Genomic DNA, 24073 nt, shown 5'->3' on the forward strand with positions numbered 1-24073 from the left:
CATTTGTTTGCTGAGGACCTCTAGAAGCAAGGTGACAGAAAGAAAGAAATGCCAAATAATCTATTTTCCCGGTTCCTGTTTTCAGCTTCTGGCCCTCAGCTGTGTAAGTGATGTGTTATTGCTGAACTCTGTTTATCTGAACAGAATTTGAATGTCTAAGGTGCATTCTAAATATGATATTTGCTGGGGTAATATGTGTTTCACAAGTTAATATTGTCTGCACAGAGTGAATAAAATGGGCTAGTTTTTTTATGGGTTGTGTTGAGCAAGGCTACAGTGGTCCACGGCACTTCACCTAGTGATGCTGTCATTGTCACTTACTGAACGATTGACCCAGGCATGCTTTTCTACATTCCTAGATGGCACGTGAGATGTTAGTGGGCATGGTGTGCTCCGGTTTCCCAGAGACTCTGTTGTAGAAGCTTATTTTTATTGCTGGATCTTCTCATAAACTTCAGCTGCGCTTACCAACTCTATCAATCCTGAATTATTTTTAGAGTTATGTTTGGTAGCCACCATGAGAGAATCTTCAAACCAACATGGTCTTGGCAACAAAGTTTAGACTGCACTTCATCTGATAGCTCTCATTTATCCCCCTGACTGTGGCCTCCTCACAGCCTCTTGTCGCATCTCTGGCCAGCACCTCCTGCCAGTTTCCCCTCTCTCAGTTTGTCTTTTAAATGTTGGGAATCAAACCCCTAGCCTTGAGTGTGCGCAGTGAGTGTACCAACAGTGGGCTGTGCCCTCAATCCTTTTTAATTTAAATTTGGAAACTTTCAGATGGAGGCTTGCTAAAGATGCTCTGGCTAGCCTTGCGTCCACTCAGATAGGCTTCAAACTAGCCATTCTTCTGCCTCATCTTTCATGGAAGCTTCGGGTTCTATTCTTTATATACTGACCTGCACAGCCACCGTTTGTAGGATAATTGTTTTCTTGCCATTTGCCTTCCTAAGTTTGAAGCAAAGACTGACTGAAGCATATAGCTCAAAATACACAACACAAAACAGGGCTGTGTGCTTCGGAAGTTTAGAGAACAGTAGGAGATTCAGTGCTGAATGGACCTCCAGCTCAGAAAGAGAAAACAGTATCATGTACACATGATTCTGAGAATACTTTACAAGGATTCAAAGTTGAAGGAATATAAAGGTTTGAGTCATAACACTTAATAAATTATGCCTGCAGTTCCTCAGAATACAGTGTTCCAATAAATAGTTTCTCTTACTCCAGCCTTTTAAACTGCAAAAGGACTCAGCAGAGGCATCAGAAGCGAACTATGCTCATGGGGTATTATTAGATAGAAAAAAAGGGGGGGGCTCCCAGCTCTTCTGTTAATATTATTTTAGAAATACTTAATCCCCAGGCTGTGAGGCTAATTGTGGGGGAAGGCTTGTTATTAGTGCAAAGAACAAAACATATGTTCCGAGACTGGGAGATATGATGGGAACTAAGTAAGGTCATGAATTCTATTTGACTGAATTACTGCTGAAGCAGATCGCAGATGCTGTGCGAGGACCAGGTGGAAGTCAGCACGCTGCCTTCCTTTTCTGTCTGTGAAGTCCTGGCCACTTAAAGACCCACGCTTGAATATTGTTAAATATTATCACCTTTAGGCAGCTTGACTTCTAGGAGAGATTTAGTATTTTAGCCTGTGTTCCTGATCGTGGGTGAGATATTTATGCATAGAAAGTCAACCCCGATTACTCTGAAAACTGAAAGCCTAGACTCAAAATAAGCATCTCTCGGGACTTCTTTCCAGGGCGGCGAGTAGCAGCCTGTCAGCCAGCCGTGATGGTCCCCACCGGAAGCCCTCTGCAGCCAGTAGTAGTTGAAGGAGGCTGGACTGAGCAGACTCAAGAGGAAACAAAGCTCGTGGAACTGATAAGACAGACAGAGGTACATTCCTGGGGATCCAAGACATTAAAGACCCTGCCCCTTTTAGCAGCATGTGAAAGCATCGTGCTGGATTTTTAATTCATGCTATTAATATGCTCTCGGCAACTGAGCAGCTATGACCACCATAAGCATATGCCGAGCACTGAGTTGGCATTTGGAGAGTAGGTATCCTGGAGACAGCCAGCTCACATGACAGTCTGTTTTGTTTGAATGGAGACCAGAAATTATGACCTTAGCAAAGACAAGGAAAAGGCCCAGTGGATACATACAAAGGTAATTACACTAAGTGTAGTCAAGTTGAACCTTATGGCTTCATCAGTCATGATTCCTGAGGGTGTGACACAGTATGTAAAAAAGAGCAAGGACCACAAGACTGATTACAATGGAGACATTCAGAAGGAAGAAGTCGAAAGAGGGGTTCCAGCCAATTGGTTAATCAGTCAAGATTGCCAAGCATAAAAAGTTGAAAAGAGAAAGAAAGGTCAGCTGTTGAGACAGGACTAGTGATAGAGACTTGGGGGCGGGGGAACCTGTATGCTTTGTGGGTTTTTTTTAAAAAATCAAGCTATATGTTACTATTTTAATAGGGCTTCTCAAACTCGTGACATGCGTTCAATGCCAAGTTCAAGTGTGTGTCTAAATCCAGGTGCCTGGCATGAAGAACTTATCATTGTTAGAGACCTGATACTTAGCCAAGCAAAGAAGGATAAATCCGTAGTCAGGGAGCAAGTAACCAAGCATTGAGCTAGGATATGCTTGAGGTAGTGTTAGGAGCTGCCAGGCAGGGACTTGGCAAAGCAAAAGGGTGGCAGCTGCATTTCTTAAACTTGTGAGCTAGGACTTGATACACACAGTCCCCTAAGCATCACTTAGCTAACAGAAATGGAGCGCTGGTTCTAAATCAAAAGCTCACTTGTTAGTTGCAAAGACGTCTCCTGTAGGAGGAACAAACACCACACTCAACCTGAAACAATGCTCTCAGTGCTGCAAATGAGTTAAGTGCTTTGTCAACGTGAATCTATCCATGTTATTACCCCAATAGCTGTTGACGCCTTTAGTGCTTCATGGAAGCAAGGGGAATCCACCCAAGGGTATAGCAGAAGAGGCCTGGGCTTACAAGAATTATTCAGTATAAATTGTGATTGCAAGGCATTTCTGTTTTCCATCATGTTCCTTATGCATACCAGACTGTTCTCCCCAAGCTGCATTCTCCGGACTCTCCTTGACAGGCACACCTTTCTGAAGGCCAAGAACTACAGTCCAGGCGCTCTCTGACGGAAGCTCAACGTGCAGCAGAGAGTCAGCACAGCCTGTACCAGGCTCCCCGAGTGAAACGAGTGTGGGCTTACCAGAATGGAGGCAGACCCGAGGATGGCACGTATGTCTGTGCCAGTGCTTTTCCAGAGGTAAATCTAATGTGAATAGCAAGTAGGCCTGGAATCAGACATCGGCTTTGACATCTCGAGATTGGTAGATCAGACAAGTTAATGAACTTTTCTGAACCTCATTTTCTCATTTGTCCGGTGGGAATCATACTTTCCACACAAGGCTGATCAAATTATTAAACGAGCATACATGTGTGAACATGAGAAGTCTAAGGCTAACTGACGGCATGTGCAAATTCAAATATTGCAAATGACCAGAAGAGAACGATGCCAATTGCATGCACTCCAGACCAAGACTATAATTTAAATCACTTAAGAGAAGGTGTAGTATCCCAAGCTTTGAATCCCAGCACTTGAGAGGTGGAGGCAGGAAGATGAGGAGCTAAGGGTTATCTTGAGCTACAATAGTGACTGTAAGGCCAGGTGGGGCTGAGTGGGACCCAATTTATTTTTAATAGTTAAAATAATAATTTAAAGTATTTTTCCTCATTCACTTTGAATCTAGCTTACAAGAGAGTTATTTCTATACTCTGTCATGAATAGTTCACTCTATGTTCTTTATAGGAAAATAACCCTAGTTCTTAGAGAAAGTCTGCCATATTCTTATATGCCATCATCCTGGACTAACAGAATTTCCACTTCATCCCAAAGATCCAAAGTATTGGCATAGGAGACAAGCAGTTGTCCATAAACTGTAATTTGAGGGATAAAATTCTAAAGTTTGACATTATCTTTAAATATCTTTAAAGTTTGCCTTCATCTTTAAGTGGAAACTTAAGGCAAGTAGGCTTACTCTTCTTTTCTGGAGTTCTTTCAGCTACAATGCTCATAGTGCCTCACCTACTTTAATTTGTGAAATGTTTGCATAGACTTTCCTGGGAGGACGGAGATTCCCAAAAATAATGTCAAAATAACAAAGCAAGAATGGGGAGGCAAGAGGGCACAACAGACAGACCTAGGGTCGTTCACGATGCTGATGAAGGCTCTGGAAAAAAGAAGCATCTCCGCTAAGCCCAGCTCTAAGGCTGCTCCAGGTTCCAGGGAGAGCCTTTCTGCGGATAGAACCAGGGGTGCAGACACATCTCAGGAGTGGATGGCTAACCTGGCGCACTTGAGAACTGAGGTGAAAATGTAGAACATTCAATGTGAGCAATGAAAGGAGAATGCTTATTCACCTGGCGACAAACAGGAAAATGATTATCATCAAAAGATGGGTTCCTAGGAGAGACACCAAAGTGTGTCTAAAATGTTCCTCTTCCAATTGGTCTCTTCAGAAGCCAAAGTCAGTGCTGCCGATGCTGCTGCTGGGAGAGCACTTAGCTTTGGCAATCATGTGGTAAAAGACTGTGCAGTGATAGAATGGAGCTTGATGATAGGAGGAAAAGAGGCTATCTGATACAGTGTAACAAAACTTACAAGGAACTTTCCAGAGATTACATATGGAAGTTGGCTTTTTGACTCACGCAGGGCTCACACTGTAGAGGATGAAAGGCACGTCTTGAGTTCTGTAACCTTATACCTTTTCTATGCATGGAATCCATATTGCTAGAAGATGTGACTTATCATTCTAATTTACATCAGTGGGTAGACTTTTATACACTTTTGAAGCACTGTGTAATTGAGAGATTAATATCATTAGTAGACAACACCAGGTACAGGATCTCATTAAATTAGGATGTCTGGATGACCAAGACCCCTTACACTCATAGGCAAGTTGTTTAATGTACATTGTTACATTACCAAACAAAACAATCCATTATGTAAAGACAGCTTTATGTGCTTTAATGGCCTTAATAGCAATATTGACTATATTTGACAAGTTTTAAATTATACCCATTTTCTTTGTTGCTATCTTTAATTTTCTAAGTTAGCATAAAAAGTATTGAGTTGGATCCTTTATAGGGAGTTTCTATACATTTGTGTGCCACATTTTATCCCCAGTTGTCCTCTCCCGTACGAGGTCCCCTCTCTCTCACTCCCCACCATTGCCTTCCAACCCTAGTCCCCTGGTTCCCTTCCTTCCCAGTAAGTTCTCTGTTTTGTTTTCCTTTCACATGCAATCCTTAGCCCTCTCTATCTTGTATGTTCCTTAAATTCCATCCCATCCTTCTCCTAACCCACTTTCTAATTCCATGACCTACAAACATAGACACACACATGCATGTATGCACCTATATAATTTAGAAATTAGGTTCCATGTAGAAGGACAAATATGCAATATTTTCCTCCCTGAGTCTGACTTATAGACCTGCTTAATGTGGTTTCCAGTTGCATCCACTATTCTGCAAAGTCATGGTTTCATTTTTCTTTATGGTTGCATAGTGTTCCATTGTGTATATTGCATACATTGATCTACTGATGGGTGGACATCCAGGCTGGTTCTATTCCTGGCCTCTTGTGAATATGGATATGTTAGTACTTCTGTGGCATGCTAACCCGGTGTCCTTCAACTGGATCCCTATGCTGGTATAGCTGGGTCACTTATTTCAAAATTCAGTTATGTGAAAAGCCTCTGTATTGATTTTCATAGTGACTGCACAGGTTTTCCCAGCAGCTGGGTAAAAAGGTTCCTGTCCCACCCCCATCTTTGCCAGCCTTTGCTGTTCTTCGTTTGCTTCATGGCAGTCATTCTGATTTCCCTGGCAGCTAAGGATAGGAAGTATATTTTACAGTATTTGCTGGTGATTTCTTCTGTTGATAACGGCCTCTGCAGCTCATTGCCCTACTTTTTGATCGAATGATTAGAGCCTCAGTACCGAGGTGGGTGCGGGCAGAGGGCCTGCCTTTCAGGATCTCCTGAGTACCCGTCCCTGCAGGAGGGATGATGCCCTGTGAATATCGTGAAGGTCGTATATGCTGCTGGGACTTCAGAGGTCTAGTGCTCCACAGAAGGGAATGACAGAGAGGTGGATCCAGAATTTAATCCACCTGCTGGTTCAGAGCTATTAAACAGGAGGTTAATTCTCAAGTGAGACCTGTCCTGAGTCACTTGTGATGGGACTCTCTTTCTCTACACACTGCTCAGCTGGAGCCAGCCTCCTGTCACCTGCATCTTTCAGCTTAGGAGGTGTCCACTTCCTACAGTGGCCTCACTGAGTCTTCCCCACCCAGAAGCTCTGCTAGACCAAATCAAGGCTCCCCAGCATGAGGATATTCCCTGCTCTCAGGCTCACGAGGCAGCCAGATTTTATCAATATACTCTGTTTCAAAATAGTGCAAGGCCACTGTCCTCTGAGTTACATGGTGTGATAAAAATCGGATTGCTCTCCACTGTTGACTATGTCCCACAACTAGATTTAAAGCTCATGAAGACTTCCGGCTTGTCCTGAGGGTAAGTTTGCCTGTTTCATCCAGATTACCTTTTGGAGACAGTTTCTGAGTCTTCTTCTTGGCCAAGGAGCTGTGCCAAGGCAGCTGTGTTCAGCTTGCTCATCTGATGATGGCGCATGCTGCCTTTGACCCTTTCCTTCCTTTATGGATTTCAGAATCAGCTTACCTCTGCTGTCTTTTAAAAATAAAATCTTTTTTTCTTATTCTTAATCTCTCTTTTGCCAGCTTTCACAGAAGTAACCTCTAATCTGTCATCTTACTGGGCTGTCTCCTCAAGGTGATAAACAGTATCAAAATATATCCAGGCTTTAATTGGGTACAGAGAAATTGGCACGCCCATATTGATGGAAATTGAACTTTTTAGAGAACAATTACTTGGTTGTGAATCTTAGAAGCAAGTGCCCTTCTGAATGCATCCACATTAGCTTTTTGTTGTCGTGACAACATAACAGACTTTTGGGAGAAAGGATTTGTCTTAGCTCATGGTTCCAGTCATAACTGGAGTCCAAGACAGAGTTCATGGGGACAGGAGCATGTTCTGTTGTTTCTCATATTTTGGTAGACAAGGAAGAAGAGAAAAAACTGGGGATAGCCATGACCTCCAAAGGCCAACCCACAATGTCCTATCTGCAAGCATTGCCTTGCCAATAAGGCCCCACCTCTTAATAGTTCTGCTAACTACTGCCACCAGGATGAGGTATAGGTGGTAAAGCCCATGAAACTGGGGGTGGGCGACATTTCACACTCAAACCATAACATATTCCAAGAACATCTTTTATGAACTTATGCAAAGGTTGTTTGCTAGAGATATTAATCACAGAAAGAGTTTCAATAGTGAGAAACTAGAAATAATTATAAAATGTATCAATCAGAAATTGGTTAAGTGAGTTATAACCCATAGGATGGAATATTATAACTCAATTAAAATCAGCTTTAAGAGAGAATAAAAACAACAAATATGGTTGAGATACACTAAGTAAAATAAACATAATCTAAAGCATGTGGAATTGGATTCTAAACACACATACATGAGTAAATTGAAAACAGCACAGGAGGACTTAACTGCTGTAAGCGTTCCCTTTGTATCGGGTCATAACATGGGTTAGTTTTATTTTTCTTTCTTGTGTGTTTGTGTGTTTTGTGTGTTTTTGTATGATGAATGAAGATTGTTCTTATAGGATACAGAAGCCAGTCGTCTTCTTAGAGAAGGACTAACAAACCTGATGAAGGTCAAGTTAGTAGAAGTTCAGTAGAGCCATCAAGAGAGGGTTTACCCACCTGAGACAGGGAAAAAGGCTACAAAGGAATCCATTACCCACTCTGACAGACCTTGAGAAAGGGCTATGAATCAACAACAGGGATGGTATTAGACTCCATGCAAAGGCATGAGTGTTTGAGTTGATGTGGAATGTTAAATAGATGGTGCTTGCGTCAAGAAATAGGGAGAAATATGACTGTCTTGAGGCATTGTTCAAAAGTGATGGGTATTAGTCCACTTAGGCTGTGTTGTGGTTTTACCTCTCAGGTGTGGTGTTTGAATACTTGGTTCGAAGCTTGTGGCACTGTTTGAGAAGGCTGTAGGGCCTTCAGTAAGTGGAGCCTTCCTTAAGAAAGTAGGTCTCTGGAGGCGAATCTTGAGACTTCATAGATGGCTGGATGTCCTATTTGTGGCTACATTTCTGATCATTATTACAAGATCAGCAGCCCCCACTCCTGCCACCATGCTTCCCCTCTGATTACTAAGGCCGCCTTCCATCCGTTTCCTGTCAAGGCCTTCCCTTTGTGTGTAGGGAAAAGGAACTCTGCTGTTTCTTCTTATAAGGAACCAGCCTTGTTAGGTTGAGCCACTCCCTCATAGCCATGTTGAAACTTGCACATCTCTTTAGGGTCTCCATCTTCAAATACAGTTGAATTACGAATTAGGATTTTAAACTGAATGTTTGGGGGAGGGTCAGAATTGTCTGCAACATTATTCCAGACTAAAATGATCAGACCATAATTTGTCTCTGAAAAACAGAAAGGGTGTTGGGAAACCTGTTTGGGGAAGACCATGCCGCCTTGGTATTCAAGCATCCTTAGAGATACGCTGCATTGTTTTTTAAAAAATTGGCCCCTCCCTCTTCCTTTTCAGTGCTCTATGTTGTTTTTAAACTAGGAGGCTGCAGGGAGTCTTGGTGGTCTGTTAGAGACCTGGCCTCACAGGCTCTCCAGCTGTTAAGGAATACATCTGGAAAACTGACCATGTAGGGAAGGAGGCAGCGGGAAGGTTAGAGCTCAGATGTCTTGCAAGGGTTAGGTAACAACACACTTCGAAGACACTGGGAGTTTCCATGGTTGAACTTTTACTGGAATCATGGGAAATGGGCATATTACAAAGTACTTCACTCTACTACCTTCAGTATTGTGAAATCCCCAGATGGCATTCGAGTCTCAGGCAGCATAGATGCTCTCTTGCTACCATGGCTCTTATGGATGATTTAACCACACACTCTGAACACTGCTAGAGCAGCACTCATCTCAGCTGGGGTTGGTTTATCAGTCACCGGGCAGCTCTGTCTCCAGGGCCAGTGGCTCTCTTCAGGACCAGCATCCTTTTCTGATTTATGTCTGCCCAGGACTTCTTCCCTAGTCTGAGATATTTGTCTTCGCCTATCTCTGTTTTATGTCTAATATCACAGCATCTTAAAATTCCCATGTTTGTTCTTAGCTAAGGAATGGATCTGAATGCTGGAGTAGAAGCCACAGGGATAAGAAACAGGTCTTTCCTCTTTAGATCAGCAAGTACCTAGTGACTACAGTTACACACAGTGGGTTCAGATGCCACTGTGCCCAGCTTGAGGAAACCTCGGCTATGAAAGCTATATTTAAAAAGCAGAGCATGGATGGAGGCTGGCTATATTTGAACACCGGTCCTTTACTGTGGATTTTTTTCCTCAAAATGATCAATATTTGACTTACACTAGTCAATGTTATAAGAAGCCCAGGAATAGACTTAGATCTTCATGAAACACTGAGACTTAAGAATGTCTCCAAGCTCATAACTAGATAGCTTTGAATGTAGTTGTAGTGAAAACACTTTGTTTTCTAGTTGATTGTAAAAAGGCGTTTGAGAGCTCATTGACTTTGTCTCAGTGAAAACCAAGTGAAGTGGGGATATATTTGACCTCTGTTTTGCTTTTATTATGCTTTTACCAAGTTATATTTATTTTCCCAATTATAAATTAGATGCATATCTGCAGGGTACTGTCATCCAAATGGAAAGGTATTTTTCTTTTTTCCTTTTTGGTTGGAGCTTTTCAAATTATACATAAGTTTCTCTCACATACCCACTTATATGTATTTGCCAGACTGTTTCTATCCCAGGTAGGACCTCAGCTATTTTACATTATTTGCCTTGAAATATAAAACCCATAAATACAGTGACTATTAAAATGTAAATTACATCCTACTCCTTACCCCAAGTTCAAATATTGAAGCTCTAAAGCCCAATGTGACTATACTCAAAGATGGGATGCTTAGGTGGCAATTAAAGATAAATTAAACTATGAGGAGAGGGTCCTGATTAGATAGGATTAGTGGCCTTTCAAGAAAAGGAAAAAAAGCATGCTAAGGGTGGCTCAGTTGATAAAAATGCTTGCAGCACAAAGCAAGCAGACCCCTGGACCCCGTGCCAGCAAAACATCGATGGGAAAGCTTTTGGGTTTGCTAGTGAGCAAGAGTAACTGAATCAGAGAGCTCAAGGTAAAAGTAGAGACTGTCTTAAAAAGCAGGATGTGAAAAGACAGACTGTATCCAAGATTGACCTCTGACCTCCACACATGGGCACTTTTGTGCACTAACACAAACACACACACACACACACACACACACACACACACACACACACACACTCCACAAAGAGAAAAGAAGGAAGATGCTATTTCCCTCCCCCACCTCTTTCTCACATATAGTGACACAGCAAGAAGGTGGCTATTTGTGAGCCAAGAACAGAGACCTCTGAGAATTGATTTAGCCAGGACTCTGCATTCTCCAGGTAGCAGAAATGGTCTACTGTTTAAGCCATCACCCTCAGCATTGGTTTGGCACCCTTAGAAGTTATATCTGAACACACACACACACACACACACACACACACACACACACACACACACACAGACACGCATCACACACATTATACACATTCATGCATACTTCCTTTCCCTACACACATACACATACAAACACGCACATACATCTCACACATGCATGCATATATGCATACACACCATATATATCTATTATAGTTTTATTTCCATAATAATCACCATAAATTTATTGGTTAATTAAGTGACTTTTGTTTTGTTTTCTAATTAAAAAAACAAAGAGTGTCATTAAGTCAGTGATCAAACTGAGAGCATCAATAAGGAAATGGAGATGCTGTCATTCACAGTAATGTTATTCTAGTTTAGTATAAATGTGACTGTCCATGGTTTCCAAAGAGCACAGTAAGTCCTATGGCGAATCAGTTCTCAAAGTTGCTCTGCTCATCTAAGAAACCGTTGTGGCTTTTCCTCATATAATTTAACACTTAAGAATAACATAATATTTCTGGTCACATCATACTAAGCTATCCAACAGACACATTTGTTTACTGAATTTTCTATTATTGTCAACTAGGTTGTCTTAAGTTTTTCTGTTGTGAAGAATAATGATATAAAAATTCATATTTATTTCCTGGTTTTGTTTGCTACCTTTAATTTATAAAAAACATGTTTGAGCATTTGGACACATACTGCCAGCGTGTCTATACGGGTAGTGCAAGTGACTGTGACCAAGCCTTGGCCAGCCAATGGGAGCTCTGCTGCTAAGTGCAGAGTTTTAGACACATGCAGATTAACTGAGGGGAGTTGTTAGAGGCTCGGGCTAGCTTATTTGCCTCCAGTGACTTGTACAGGGAATATTGACAAGCTTTTTATTTTCATTCAGAACATTCTATTCTGGAGAACAGTATAACACTATGATTTTTCTAGGGTTCCTATGAAATTCTGAATTGTTTTGCTACTGGAACTATTTTGCATGTTGAGAGAGAGCCTTTTCCATTATTCATGTGACTATCAGATCTGTGCCGACACGCATCCAACTACCTCCTTGTCTATGATTTTTTTAACATACAAAAAGATAACTAAGAATAATGTATTTGTTGCTTTTAATGTTTTAGAAAATCTTTCACCTTACAAAGGTAACATCAAGATTCAATGATTTTTCTTCTAAATGTTTTATGATTGTATATTTTTCCTTTTAGCAACTATGAGGATTTTTTCTGGTAAAGAATATAAGTGGAAATATTTTCTTCTTTGTTGTCTTAGAAGAATTCTCTCAACTTTGTTTACTGACTCATCTTGGTCCCCCTGGAATGCCACATAGACTTCGTGCTGCTGTTAAGTGAGCTGCAGAACCGAATGCTTTTAAGGTTAATCTATGATGTAGTTTGCTACCTGGAAATGGAAGTTACTCACCATTTCATCTTGTTATCATATTTACTTGAGGATTATTGTTTACTGAATTGTAAAGAAGTTATGGAATTACTTTTCAACCCCATATCATCATCACACAGGTGTTTTGACCTCAGTTGTATAATACTATTAATTAATTTCATGAAAAGTGACAACTTTTTGATATCCATTTTTCACAGCCAGTTGTATGACAGTCTTATGTGCACTGAAACAGATTTTTGGTCCATCAGTACAATGATATAGTTTCATATAAGGAACTCATTTTTAAAAGAATTATTTCTCTTGGGTTTTGTTTGGGGGATTATTTTTCTTCCACTGAATATCTAATATTAGTAATCAGAAAAACTATGAATGCTCTAAATTTTGCTTATTTACCTATTCATTTAAATGATCTCGTTTTTATTATAAGTTCTTGATTATTTGATTGACCAAAGCTTCCTGCAAATAAAATCCTATGATGTTCACACAATGATTTTTCATATCAGCTGAGAAAAGCTATTTCTTTTTTTTTCTGAAATACATACTTTAATTTTTTTCTGAAGGACACTCTTTCTTTCTTTCTTTCTCTCTTTCTTTCTTCCTTTCTTTCCTTATTTATTTTTACACTCCAGATTTTATTCCCCTCCAGGTCTACCCACCAACTGTCCCACGTCCAATACCTCCTCCCCCAACTCCCACTTCCACCCTCATCTACACAAGGACGTCCCCACCCCCCCCCCCACCAGACCAGGCTCCCTGGGACCTCCAGGCTCTTGAGGGTTAGTGCATCTTCTCTGACTGAACCCAGACCCGGCAGTCCCCTGCTGTCTATGTGTTAGGGACCTCATCTCAGCTGGTGGATGCTACCTGGTTGGTGATCCAGTGTCTGAGAGATCTCAGGGGTCCAGGTTAATTGAGACTGCAGGTCCTCCTTCAGGGTCCCTCTCCTCCTCAGCTTCCTCCAGCTTTTCCCTAATTCAACAAGAGGGGTCAACTTCTTCTGTTCATTGGCTGGGTGCACATATCTGCATCTGACTCTTGGAGCTGCTTATTGGGTCTTTCAGAGGGCAGTCATGATAGGTCCCTTTTTGTGAGCACCTCATAGTCTCAGAAATGGTGTCAGGTCTTAGGACCTCCCCTGGAGCTGGACCTCCTTTTCCTTGGGCTCTTCTACATTTCCATCCCAACAGTTCTTTCAGACAGGAGGAATTATGGGTCAAGTTTTGACTGTGTGATAGCAAACCCATCCCTTACTTGGTGCCCCGTTTTTCTGCTGGAGGTGGACTCAACAAGTTCCCTCGCTCCACTGTAGTGCCTTTCATCTAGGGTCCCCCCTTTGAGTCCTGGGAGTCTCTCACCTCCCAGATCTCTGGTACATTCTGGAGGGTCCTCCCAACTTCCTTCATTACGAGGTTGCCTGTTTCCACTCTTTCTCCTGGCTCTCAGGGCTTCAGTCCTTTTCCCCCACCCAATACCAGATCATATTCCTGTCTACCCCCCAACACCTACCCCTGTTTCCTTTCCCTTCGAGGTCCTCTCTCCCTCCCCACTTGTGGTTGTTTTCTTCTCCCTCTCACGTGGGACTGGGGTGTCCTCACTTGGGCCCTTCAGTTTGTTGATCTTTTTGAGTTCTGTGGGCTGTATCTTGGGTATTCTGTATTTTTTTTTGGCTAATGTCCACTTATTAGTGAGAACATACCATGCATGTCCTTTTGGGTCTGAGTTACCTCACTCGGGATGATATTTTCTGGTTCCATCCATTTGCCTGCAAAACTCAGGATGTCCTAGTTCTTAATAGCTGAGTAGTTTTCCACTGTGTAAATGAACCACATTTTCTGTATCCATTCTTCTGTTGTGGGACATCTGGGTTCTTTCCATCTTCTGGCTAGCACAAATGAGACCACTATGAACATAGTGGTACATGTGCCTCTGTGACATTTTGGGGCATCTTTTGGGTATATTCCCAAGAGTGGTATTGCAGGGTCTTTAAGAAGATCTATTTCCAATTTTCTGAGGAACCTCCAAATTGATTTCCAGAGTGGTTGTACCAGTTTGCAATCCCACCAACAATGGAGGAGTGTTCCTTTTTCTCCACATCCTCACCAACAGGTGTTGCCACCTGAGGTTTTTATCTTAGCCATTCTCACTGGTGTGAGGTACAATCTCAGGGTCATTTTGATTTGCATTTCTCTGATCATAACTTCTTAATTAAAAAGCAAGTTTTATACTAATATTTTTATCGTTCCATGAATCTATGTTTAGAAAGTATTTCAATTGATAAGATTTAAAACTACCTGCAAGGGCTCTTTTAATGTCGTTCAGGTTCACAGGCTCTGCTGATTGTGACACAGAGGACAAGTGTCTGGATTTCTTCACTATTTGTATTTTTAGTTCTTTGGTCATTAAGTAAAATTTTAAAGCTATTCTGTCGTGTCTAGATTCCTAATCTAGAGTTTATTATATTTAGAAACTTGTTAAACATCACGGTGCCTTCTGTGGAAAAATTAGACCGACAAGGAAAACTTTACCAAAGACCCCTGAAGTCCCTCATGTTAAACACATCAGCAGACATTCACTGTGTGTCCTTTCTCCCACCTCTCCTTACCTGTGCCCAATAATGAAGCTAAATGGATATTTAAGTAGGGATAGAGTGCTCTCAAAGGCATTGCTTGAGGACTGAGATGTGGTGTCCTTGAGTGCTTGCCTACAATTCATGAAGCCCTAAGATCACTCTCAGTAACATAAACTTGGCCTTGTGGTACACCTGTAACTCTGCACTCAAGAGTAGAAGCCGGAGGACCAGAAGGTCAAAGTCATCATCAATTAAGTAGTGAATTTGGGGCTAACAGCCTGTGTTACAAGAAGCCTTGTCTCAAAGAGTTTTAATAATTTTTTGAGGCATTTGTCATTCAAATGTGGTTCTCCATTTGTATTTCAGTTGCTGGATGATTGCACGGCTCGTCTGAAAATGTCCCACCCAGCCAAAACCCTTTATACCTCAAATGGGGAGCTCATTCAGTCATGGGACGAAATAGAGAAGGGTATGGCTGTCTGCGTGTCCGCAGGACATGGCTTTATAACCTCCAAAGGTACAGGTAACACCTCCTTTTTTATCAAAGTCTTGAAGAGTTAAAGCATTCAGTCTTCCCTGCACAATCCTTGCCTGTTAAACTTTGAACAACGGAGGATGAATTTTAGTAATTACACTCCTCGTGATAGGCTATTATGAAAGTGAAGTTTATAGTTGTGTGTTCAAGAAAGTGACAGTTAACTGTTTATTTTAAAAAAAACTCATTCAAATTTCAGTGAGTCCTGGGCTATCTCCAGGCATATTTACATAAATATTGAGGTTTGACTGAAGGCATTTCCTTAGTGATGAATCTTGAGGAAAGTGAGGTTTCTGTTGGCATCTTACTATTCAAATTATTCAAAAACATGCTTTATTAATGGAATTTCTCAGCTTTCAGATTTTCTTTCTGTTGCGAGAGTAAGAACATGCTAGTTTCGATGCACTCTACTTCTTCCTCATTTCTTTTGATAAATGACAAAAATGGGAAGGACATATGTATACAAAATAAATTCTAGTCTTCTATCTTATCCTGAAGGGTTTAAATTCCTTTCTGTAGGAAGGTAGATACTAGAAAAACATAATCTTCAGGAAATTACAAAGACATTGTTTGCATATTAAGGAAATTATAAGATTAGGAAGTAAATTACCTGATATCCCTATAATAAAAATAATGGAGTTTTTTTCTTTTAGAAATACACCACAAAATTATGTCTGTGTTATATTAAGGGGATAAATAGAAGGGTTTAAGACAGTTTGGATGTGATATACCCTCATATTTAGCCCAGAAGAGATAAAAGTATAGAGTTTCTTGTGGAGAGCTAGAGAGATACCTATTTCTTGGTATGCCTAACACTATTCGGAGGGATGGGACAAAGCCTTTCTCAGCACTATTCTAGCTTGTTGACGAGGCCCCAGTCTTTTCATTCTGTGTATTCTGTTATCTTCCTTCATATCATTGCTTAGAACCCTAGCTCAGAATGTTGTGCCTTAGATGCATTCAACAATAGTTAAGTGGTAAAATTTTATAAATGTAAGTTAACAGATTTCTGTATAGTCAAACTACACCCTATAAAAGCAATGTGCACAAAACTTCCTTTCCCGAGTATCTTCAATTTATTCGTGAATATAAAAGCACTAGTTACTTTTCTTTCTGCTCTGGCTAAATACCTAGCAGTACAGCCCTACATGGCAGAGAATGACCCAGAGCAACAGGAGATTGCCAGTCTTAGGTCACAGTGTACCTGCAATCAGGAAGCAGAGAGTCATGTACACTGATGCTCAACCTACTTCCTCTTTTATTCAGCCCAGACCCCCAGCACATAGGATAGTGAGACCCACATATACACTAGGTCTTCCCATCTCACTTAGCCAAGTCTAGAGACTCTCTCAAAGACATGCCAAGAGGTTAGGTGATTCTAGTTCCTGTCTAGTGGCTGTCAATATTAACCATCACAATGAGCACCCCTCAAATGATCACAGTCAGTGAAAACATAAGCGAATGGGTAGTACAGCAGGAGCTCTGGCAAAGTGCACTCAGTCTTGCACTGTGCACCTTCTCAGCGTGAGCCTCCTTGCCATATAGTGTTTATTGGGTCTGAGTGATAACTAAAGCTAAGTGTTCATCAGGAAAGCAATTCCAAAAGGTGACCAAACCATACAGGAAACTCCAGGCTGCCTGCCCAGCAACACTCTTGTCCCCAGTGAAGTCCGTGAGGAAATTAAGAAAATTGGAAATTCAAATATTATTCTCCCTACCACTTTTCTCTTTGCTATGTCTACAAGTCTGTGTGGACAAGCATTCATTTTTGAATCTTCAGTTTTACAAATGCACAGTTCTGTGAAGGTAGAGCTGTCCCCTGTCCTGTAGACGTGGTTGTCCATGGCACCTTCGTGGCGAAGGTTTTGCGAGTTTTCCAAGTTGCCTAAATTCTTCCCAGTGTGCCATGTTTATTTAGGTAATGTGATTAGTCACAGAATCAATTATTTATTCCTTAGAACTTTATTTTATTGATGCCATTTTGTTAATAAAAATAACTATATAATTGAAATCTACACTTTCCAAATTCTTTAAAAGGGAAATGATTTTTGCATGCATTCATTCACTATTATTATAAGTTCTAACTAATTAGTCATTCCACAAATGATTTTTCTGTGACTTACTAGCTAAAGTATCTGTAAGAAAATAAGACATCCTGAGAGTCTCAAAACATGATGATAATTCATTTCATATACAATAATGCAAAAATCATTTCACAGGTAAATGTCAGTCACCAAAGAATTACATTTTTTAAAGATGCATTTCATTTGACAAAACAAGCTAGATGCTTTCGTAATGTAATATTTTGCTCACCTCAGCACAATTAAGAATGTTTTCTGTCATTTGCAATAAAACCTGAATGTTCTTTGGAACGATTTCATTTTCACGTTCCCAATGGGCTCAGTCTCTTTTGAGCACTCCTATGTTAGCTTCCTATTCAGATGTTGTAATACTTAGAAGGAAGCCCTGTGGGTGCCTCCAGTTGCATGACACCCAAAGATTGGCAGTATATGCCTGATTGTGTCGGCAGAACAAGTGTGTCAGAGCGCAGGGGGTGGGCAAGAATTGCTGAGGGAGCTTACATGCCCTCATCACTCTGCATTTGACATTGGCCTGTCTCTGAATGTATGTATATATGTATACATATATATGTGATATATAATATATATCATATACATATATAATATATATACATGCTTTTTCTTTTAACAGAAAAAAAGAAAATGATGGAAGTGAAAGCAAATTATGTCAGGATCCGAAGGCAGCAGGGCCCTGAGGCAACAGACATTGTGGTGTTACCATCCAGGCAGCTACTGTCTCTCCTGCAGCTTCCCAGCTGACTTCAACCAGAACCTCTTACCTTTTGCTGGATTTTACTCATAGAGTTGATTGTGCATTCTCATAAGCTCCTATCATATCATGTGCCATGATAATTCTCTGTCTCTCTTAACTTGTACACAGTCTCTTTTGTACTCTGCAGCGGGATTTGAACCTAGTAGTTGACTGTATACTGAGCATTGTGCTTGTGAGCTGTCCCCCCAGCTCCCTTAAACAATCACTTTTTTTAAAGATTAGTAGTTTCCACATTTTATGTGAAGTAACATTGGATTCCTCATTCCTGTTCCTGGAAAGGCAACAAACTTAGACAAATAATACAAGTAAGATGGTCGTCTTAGATGAACATTATTTGAGAAAGTAAACCACTAGTTATTGAAACCTAACCCTCAAGTGACTGGAGGCCCCAGGAAGTTTAGAGGTCTGCTGGGGTGGGAACATCCTGGAGACATGGGGGGACAGGGAGGAGGTATGGGATGTGGAACTGTTGGGGGAAGGAGGTGGGAGAGGAATAAAATCTGGAGTGTAAAAATAAATAAATAAATAAAATTTTAAAAAAGCAAATGTTCAATAAAAAAAGTAACTTAAGGGGTTGGGGATTTAGCTCAGTGGTTAGAGCGCTTGCCTAGGAAGCGCAAGGCCCTGGGTTTGGTCCCCAGCTCCGGAAAAAAATAAATAAATAAATAAATAAATAAATAAATAAATAAATAAATAAATAAATAAAATAAAATAAGCAAAAACAAAACAAAAAACAGCAAAACAAAATTTTAAAAAAAAAGTAACTTAAAGGGATCGAGGAATTTACATATATGGATGTGTGTGTGTGTTTGTGTGTATGTTTTTGTGTGTGTATGTGTGTGTGTATGTATGTGTGTATGTGCATGTGTGTGTTTGTGTGTGTATGTGTGTGTGTCTGTGTATGTGTGTGTCTGTGTATGTGTGTGTATGTGTGTGTGTGTATATATGTGTGTATGTGCGTGTGTGTGTTTGTGTGTGTATATGTGTGTATGTGTGTATGTGTGTGTATGTGTGTATGTGTGTGTATGTGTGTGTGTATATATGTGTGTGTATGTGCGTGTGTGTGTTTGTGTGTGTATGTGTGTATGTGTGTGTATGTGTGTGTATGTGTGTATATGTATGTGTATGTGTGTGTATGTGTATGTGTGTGTATGTGTGTGAATGTGTATGAGTGTGTGAGTATGTGAGTGTGTGTGTTTCTGTGTGTATATGTGTGTATGTGTGTGTATGTGTGTATATGTATGTGTATGTGTGTGTATGTTTATGTGTGTGTATGTGTGTGAATGTGTATGTGTGTGTATGTGAGTGTGTTTGTGTGTATGTGTGTGAGTGTGTGTGTGAGTGTGTGTGTGTGAGTGTGTGTGTGTGTGTGTATGTGAGTGTGTGTGTGTGTATAGATAGGACATTGATAATAAAATGGCTCTTTGGCCACCTAACTCTAAATTTGACTCCAAGTGGCATTTTTCTGGATCCATCGCTCTGATTTTTGATCTTTTGTTAAAATCTCTCACATACTCAATAAAACTAGAATGGCTGGTGCTACAGAGACCTCTCTGCCTCTTTCTACCATTTCTCTTTAATTTTGCAGGGCTCTCTAGAGGCACAGTTGGATGTGATTCGTGAGAAGGACAGTGGGTAGTTATGGCAAATGATTGGCAGTAAGGTATCATAGACTTCATCCTCAACACAAGAGCAAAGGAAGGATAGAAATGCAGCATTTCAAGGAAAATTCACATAAGGAAGGGAGGTTTGAGTGTGTGTGTGTCTTAGAAGTCTTAATGTCACTTCTAGAAGACAGGAAGAATTCACCTGTTAATTTGTTTCTAGGAAGAAGAAAGAACTTGTAGGAAACAGATGGCAGTGTGAGTGCCAGGCCTGAGTTTCTTTCTCTTGCTGGTGGGATGCTGCAGGGAACCTCCCCTCTTCCTCTACACCACGCAACAGTTCACATGAACATAAATGGCAGCCTGGCTAGGTGTGTACAAAACAGCATAAAGGCTCCCACCTTCCTGGATGCAGGAACACAGTGCATCGTTTCTACTGAAGGGAGCTTTTGGTCGCCTCTGCAAAAGGCCTGATATTTATTTCCACTCTGCAAATCAGCAGGGCCGCTTGAATAAATTCCTGCTCCCTAGAACACTGTGGTGATGTGTTAGGGGACAGGCATTTGAGAGTGCGCTGTGACTGAAGCGAAAGTGGTCCAAGGTGCAGAAGAGGCCGTACTCCAAGACTCATTTGCTTTTCTTTTTCTTTCTTTTTCTTTTGTTAGCAAATCTGAAATAAGCAGGAAATATTAAAGAACATTGCCCACAGTTGGAAAGTGAACCATCAGGACTCCCACCAACTCACTCTTCCTTTACAATGAAAAGACTCGATCACAGTCCCTGTAAAGAAAAGAAATGCTTTTTTTTTCAAAATTCCATGAAAATAAATGCACTTCTGTAGGTGCAGAAGTACCTATCATTTACTGCCAGGGAAAAGTTGCTTTGCTATGAAAATGGCATTTTCACCCTAGATCAAATGTGCAGATTCCTTGCAGAGTCTCCCTGCTGCACACGAACACTCCTGAAGCGAAAATTGATAATATCACACAAGGCCATACCAGGCACCAGGCAGATGCCTTACATGAACTCCACTATTGCCAGTAAATGGGGTTTTAGATGTAATCTAACAGTCATCAACACATCACATTTTGCCAGTGAAGCAGCCACAAGTACTCTGTAGATGACAGCTTGCCTAGAATATCTGTGGCATTCATAGTCACCTCTAACTTGTACTAAAACAGTCCTAAGCTTGTCCTTATGATCGACTCTCTTCACTAGCTAGAGTCTGACCCAGGGAGGAACAGGAGGAACAGTTCCTCCACGGTAGTGAGGACTATAGAAAAGGCTATTTTGATTCAGTGAGCTCTTCTAATCTTTTGATAAACAGTCGTTTCCTCTGAGGACATGTTTATCAAGTCTGAATCATTTTCATACATATGTCAGATTTCAGTGTTTTTTTTATCAACCGAAAGCCATTTATTATCAGATATTAGGCAAAACCCTCAAGTCCATAACCTTGTCCACAAAATGTGTTCCCTGCTGGTTCACTACCTTGAGGTGAGCAGGGCATCAATAACTGACACCCACATTGATGATTATCTTCAGGAGAACTGGCATTTTCTGCCAACCTCTGATTTTTGTTCCCTGATGAAGCTGCCCATTTCTAAGCAACGTGTTTAAAAGTTTGACCCACGTGTATGAGGTTAAATGACTAGGTATAACTAAACATTTCAGCTGAGGGCTTCTATGAGCTTTGTGAAACACAACTTGGTAGTGTTTCACGTCACCAAGGTGTACATAATAACTAAATATTGCTTTACAAATCAACAAAATGAAAATAGAGAGCAAAAGTAAGATGGTAAATTTGTTCGCTTTTGCCCCAAAATCCCTTAGAAACTATGGCTAGAGGGTGTTGTGGTCTTTTGCTAGCCTTCAGGGACAGACAGCCCTAGTGTGCTAAACATCACGGAGAGATTTATGATTCTCCAGTGCAGCAGTTTAGGGGTCAGATCACTCACGAGGCTGTGATCAGGGCACACAAACTTGTGTCAGTCCAGACGTTAACAAAATCAAATGCAAATGTTCTCAATTAAGCAGAATTTGGGCCATTGGACAGCAGTGCTCAGTTGTGTCCATTAAACCAGTGACTCCAACGACACCAGTTTCCTCCTGGCTCTGCACACACTGTCTTCCCTCCAAGGCTAGGTAAGCAGAAACAGAGAGCAGCACTTTCTCTCTCAACACCAGAAAGTTGGCTTTTGCTTACACAGCATGGTTTGGGGCTGCAAAGCCATAAGCAACTGCAAAGTGGGATGGGCACAGCCACTCCAGACGAAAGCTGCTAAAAGCCAGTGGACTTTCCAAGTAAGAGCAGACAGCGCTCCCACTCTCAAACCACAGGATCTTAGAAATAGGGTGTCACACTGTACCACATATGCAAAATAGAAATAGAGAAGCATAGAAATATAGTTGCTCCTAATGCAACTGAGGAGGAAGGGAGGAAGAGGAGGGGCCAGAGGTTATATTCATAGGGCAAGTGGAATGGCGGTTCTGCATTGAGTGTGTTATTGTCCTACATGGTCCATGAAACACTGGAAGTTGAAGGGTTTCAGAAGGATACTGACAGCTTAGGGATAAAAGGAAAGTCTGGTCAAGCTGCTGAGCCTGTTCCTCCCTAGTTCAACAGAGGTGCCAAGGTGGAAGCTGACTTTGGTGCTGAAACACATTTGGGAGTGCTCAAGACTCTTGAATCAACAGGAACAGATCATGCATTATCTGGCTGTCTAGTCCATCTTCAGGGCCACCAATGGTGGCTGCATTTTTCAAGGAGAAAGTCTGAATGGGAGAGTCTGTTGGGTCTTGCAGGTTTGTGTCTCCCAGAATATGGGACTTTAATTGTATCTGCTTTCTTCCTATCACTCTCCCCTCTCCTCGCTTTTCTTTTTCTTGTCTTTGGCCTTCTCTCCTCTAATAAATTTCAAGTGTGCCTTTTTTATTATATAATAAAAAAGTGATCAATGGTCAACGGGAAAATCATGTACATACAAGCAACAGTGAATGATGGACTCAAGTCATGTTTATGTATTTTCACTCACACACCCACACACCCACACACCCACACACCCACATACCCACATACCCACACCACCACACACCCACATACCCACACCCCCACACCACCACACACCCACACACCCACACATCTACACACCCACACACCCACATACCCACACCCCCACACCACCACACACCCACACACCCATATACCCACACCCCCACACCACCACACACCCACACACCCATATACCCACACCCCCACACCCCCATACCACCACACACCCACACCACCACACACCCACACACCCACACATCTACACATCCACACATCTACACATCCACACACCCACACACCCACATACCCACACCCCCACACACCCACACACTCACACATCTACACACCCACACCCACACACCCACATACCCACACAGTCACATACCTACATACCCATACAAAACAGTCTAGAATTTAAGAGGGAGGAGAGTGAATGGTGGAAATGATGTAATTATTTTAATTTTAAGATTTTTCAGCTGGGTATGGGTGTGCATAGTTGTGATCCCCATGCTGGAGAGATGGAGGCAGGGTTTGCTGGCCTACCTAAGTGGTGAGCTACAGGACAATGAGTTATCCTGCCTCGAAATGAGGCAGAAAAATCCTGAGTTCTCTGGCCTTCTACATGTATGTGCATAAGTACATAAGTACATGGGTGCACATGCATGGATATATACATACCTACATACATACATACACACACACACACACACACACACACACACACACACACACACACACACACAAACAGGCAATCACGTAGATCTCCTTCACAGCATAAGATGCTTCCCTGATAGAATTCTCATGTTTTAGTGTGCACGGGAAGTACGGAAAGCCTGATTTGAAATGCAGATTAGCATGCCTCATGGCAGAAGAGTTTAGATCCCGTGCCTGCATGGGGCACGGGGGAAGAAGTGTGGGAGTGTGTCAAAGTTGAAGAAACTTTATCAGAAGTTTCTGGCTTGTCAAGGACAGTGCTGTATAGAGTCAGCTGGCAGCCCAAGCAGGAAGGCCCAATTTAAAGAACATTCTCCAGTCCCTGCTAGACCCTTCGCTGTGTAAGTGAGAGGAATTGGGCCTAACTGCCCAATTAGGTGATGGAAATATTCTTTTTTTAAAAAATTGGGTTATTGAGACAGAGTCTAAATATAGTACAGGCTGAATTAGAGCTCATTTTGAATCTCAGACAGCTCATGAATTCATAGCAATCCTCCTGCCTCAGCCTCAAAAGTGCTGGGATTACAAGTATTATCCACTATGCCCATTATTAAACTGGTTTGGGTCAGAACTAACCACCTAAAGGTTGGGACTAGACCTACATATTGGAAGGCTAAGCTTCTCATATGTGTGAGAGCTTCTCATATGAATTATGTAACTTCAG

The 24073-nt window shown here is 41.4% G+C and overlaps 1 pseudogene across 1 annotated transcript in view; it reads left to right on the forward strand.

Annotated features, from left to right (window-relative positions):
* The window catches only part of Dcdc1-ps1 (doublecortin domain containing 1, pseudogene 1), a 411937-nt pseudogene extending 393017 nt beyond the window's left edge, over window positions 1-18920 (forward strand). Inside the window, 5 exon segments of the transcript NR_175340.2 lie at window positions 1757-1893; window positions 3123-3299; window positions 15018-15168; window positions 17899-18600; window positions 18800-18920. The product of NR_175340.2 is annotated as a doublecortin domain containing 1, pseudogene 1 (transcript).
* The last annotated feature ends 5153 nt before the right edge of the window (window positions 18921-24073 follow it).

The sequence above is a fragment of the Rattus norvegicus genome, chromosome 3 (assembly GCF_021556685.1).
Source record: "Rattus norvegicus strain SHRSP/BbbUtx chromosome 3, alternate assembly SHRSP_T2T, whole genome shotgun sequence".
NCBI lineage: Eukaryota > Metazoa > Chordata > Mammalia > Rodentia > Muridae > Rattus > Rattus norvegicus.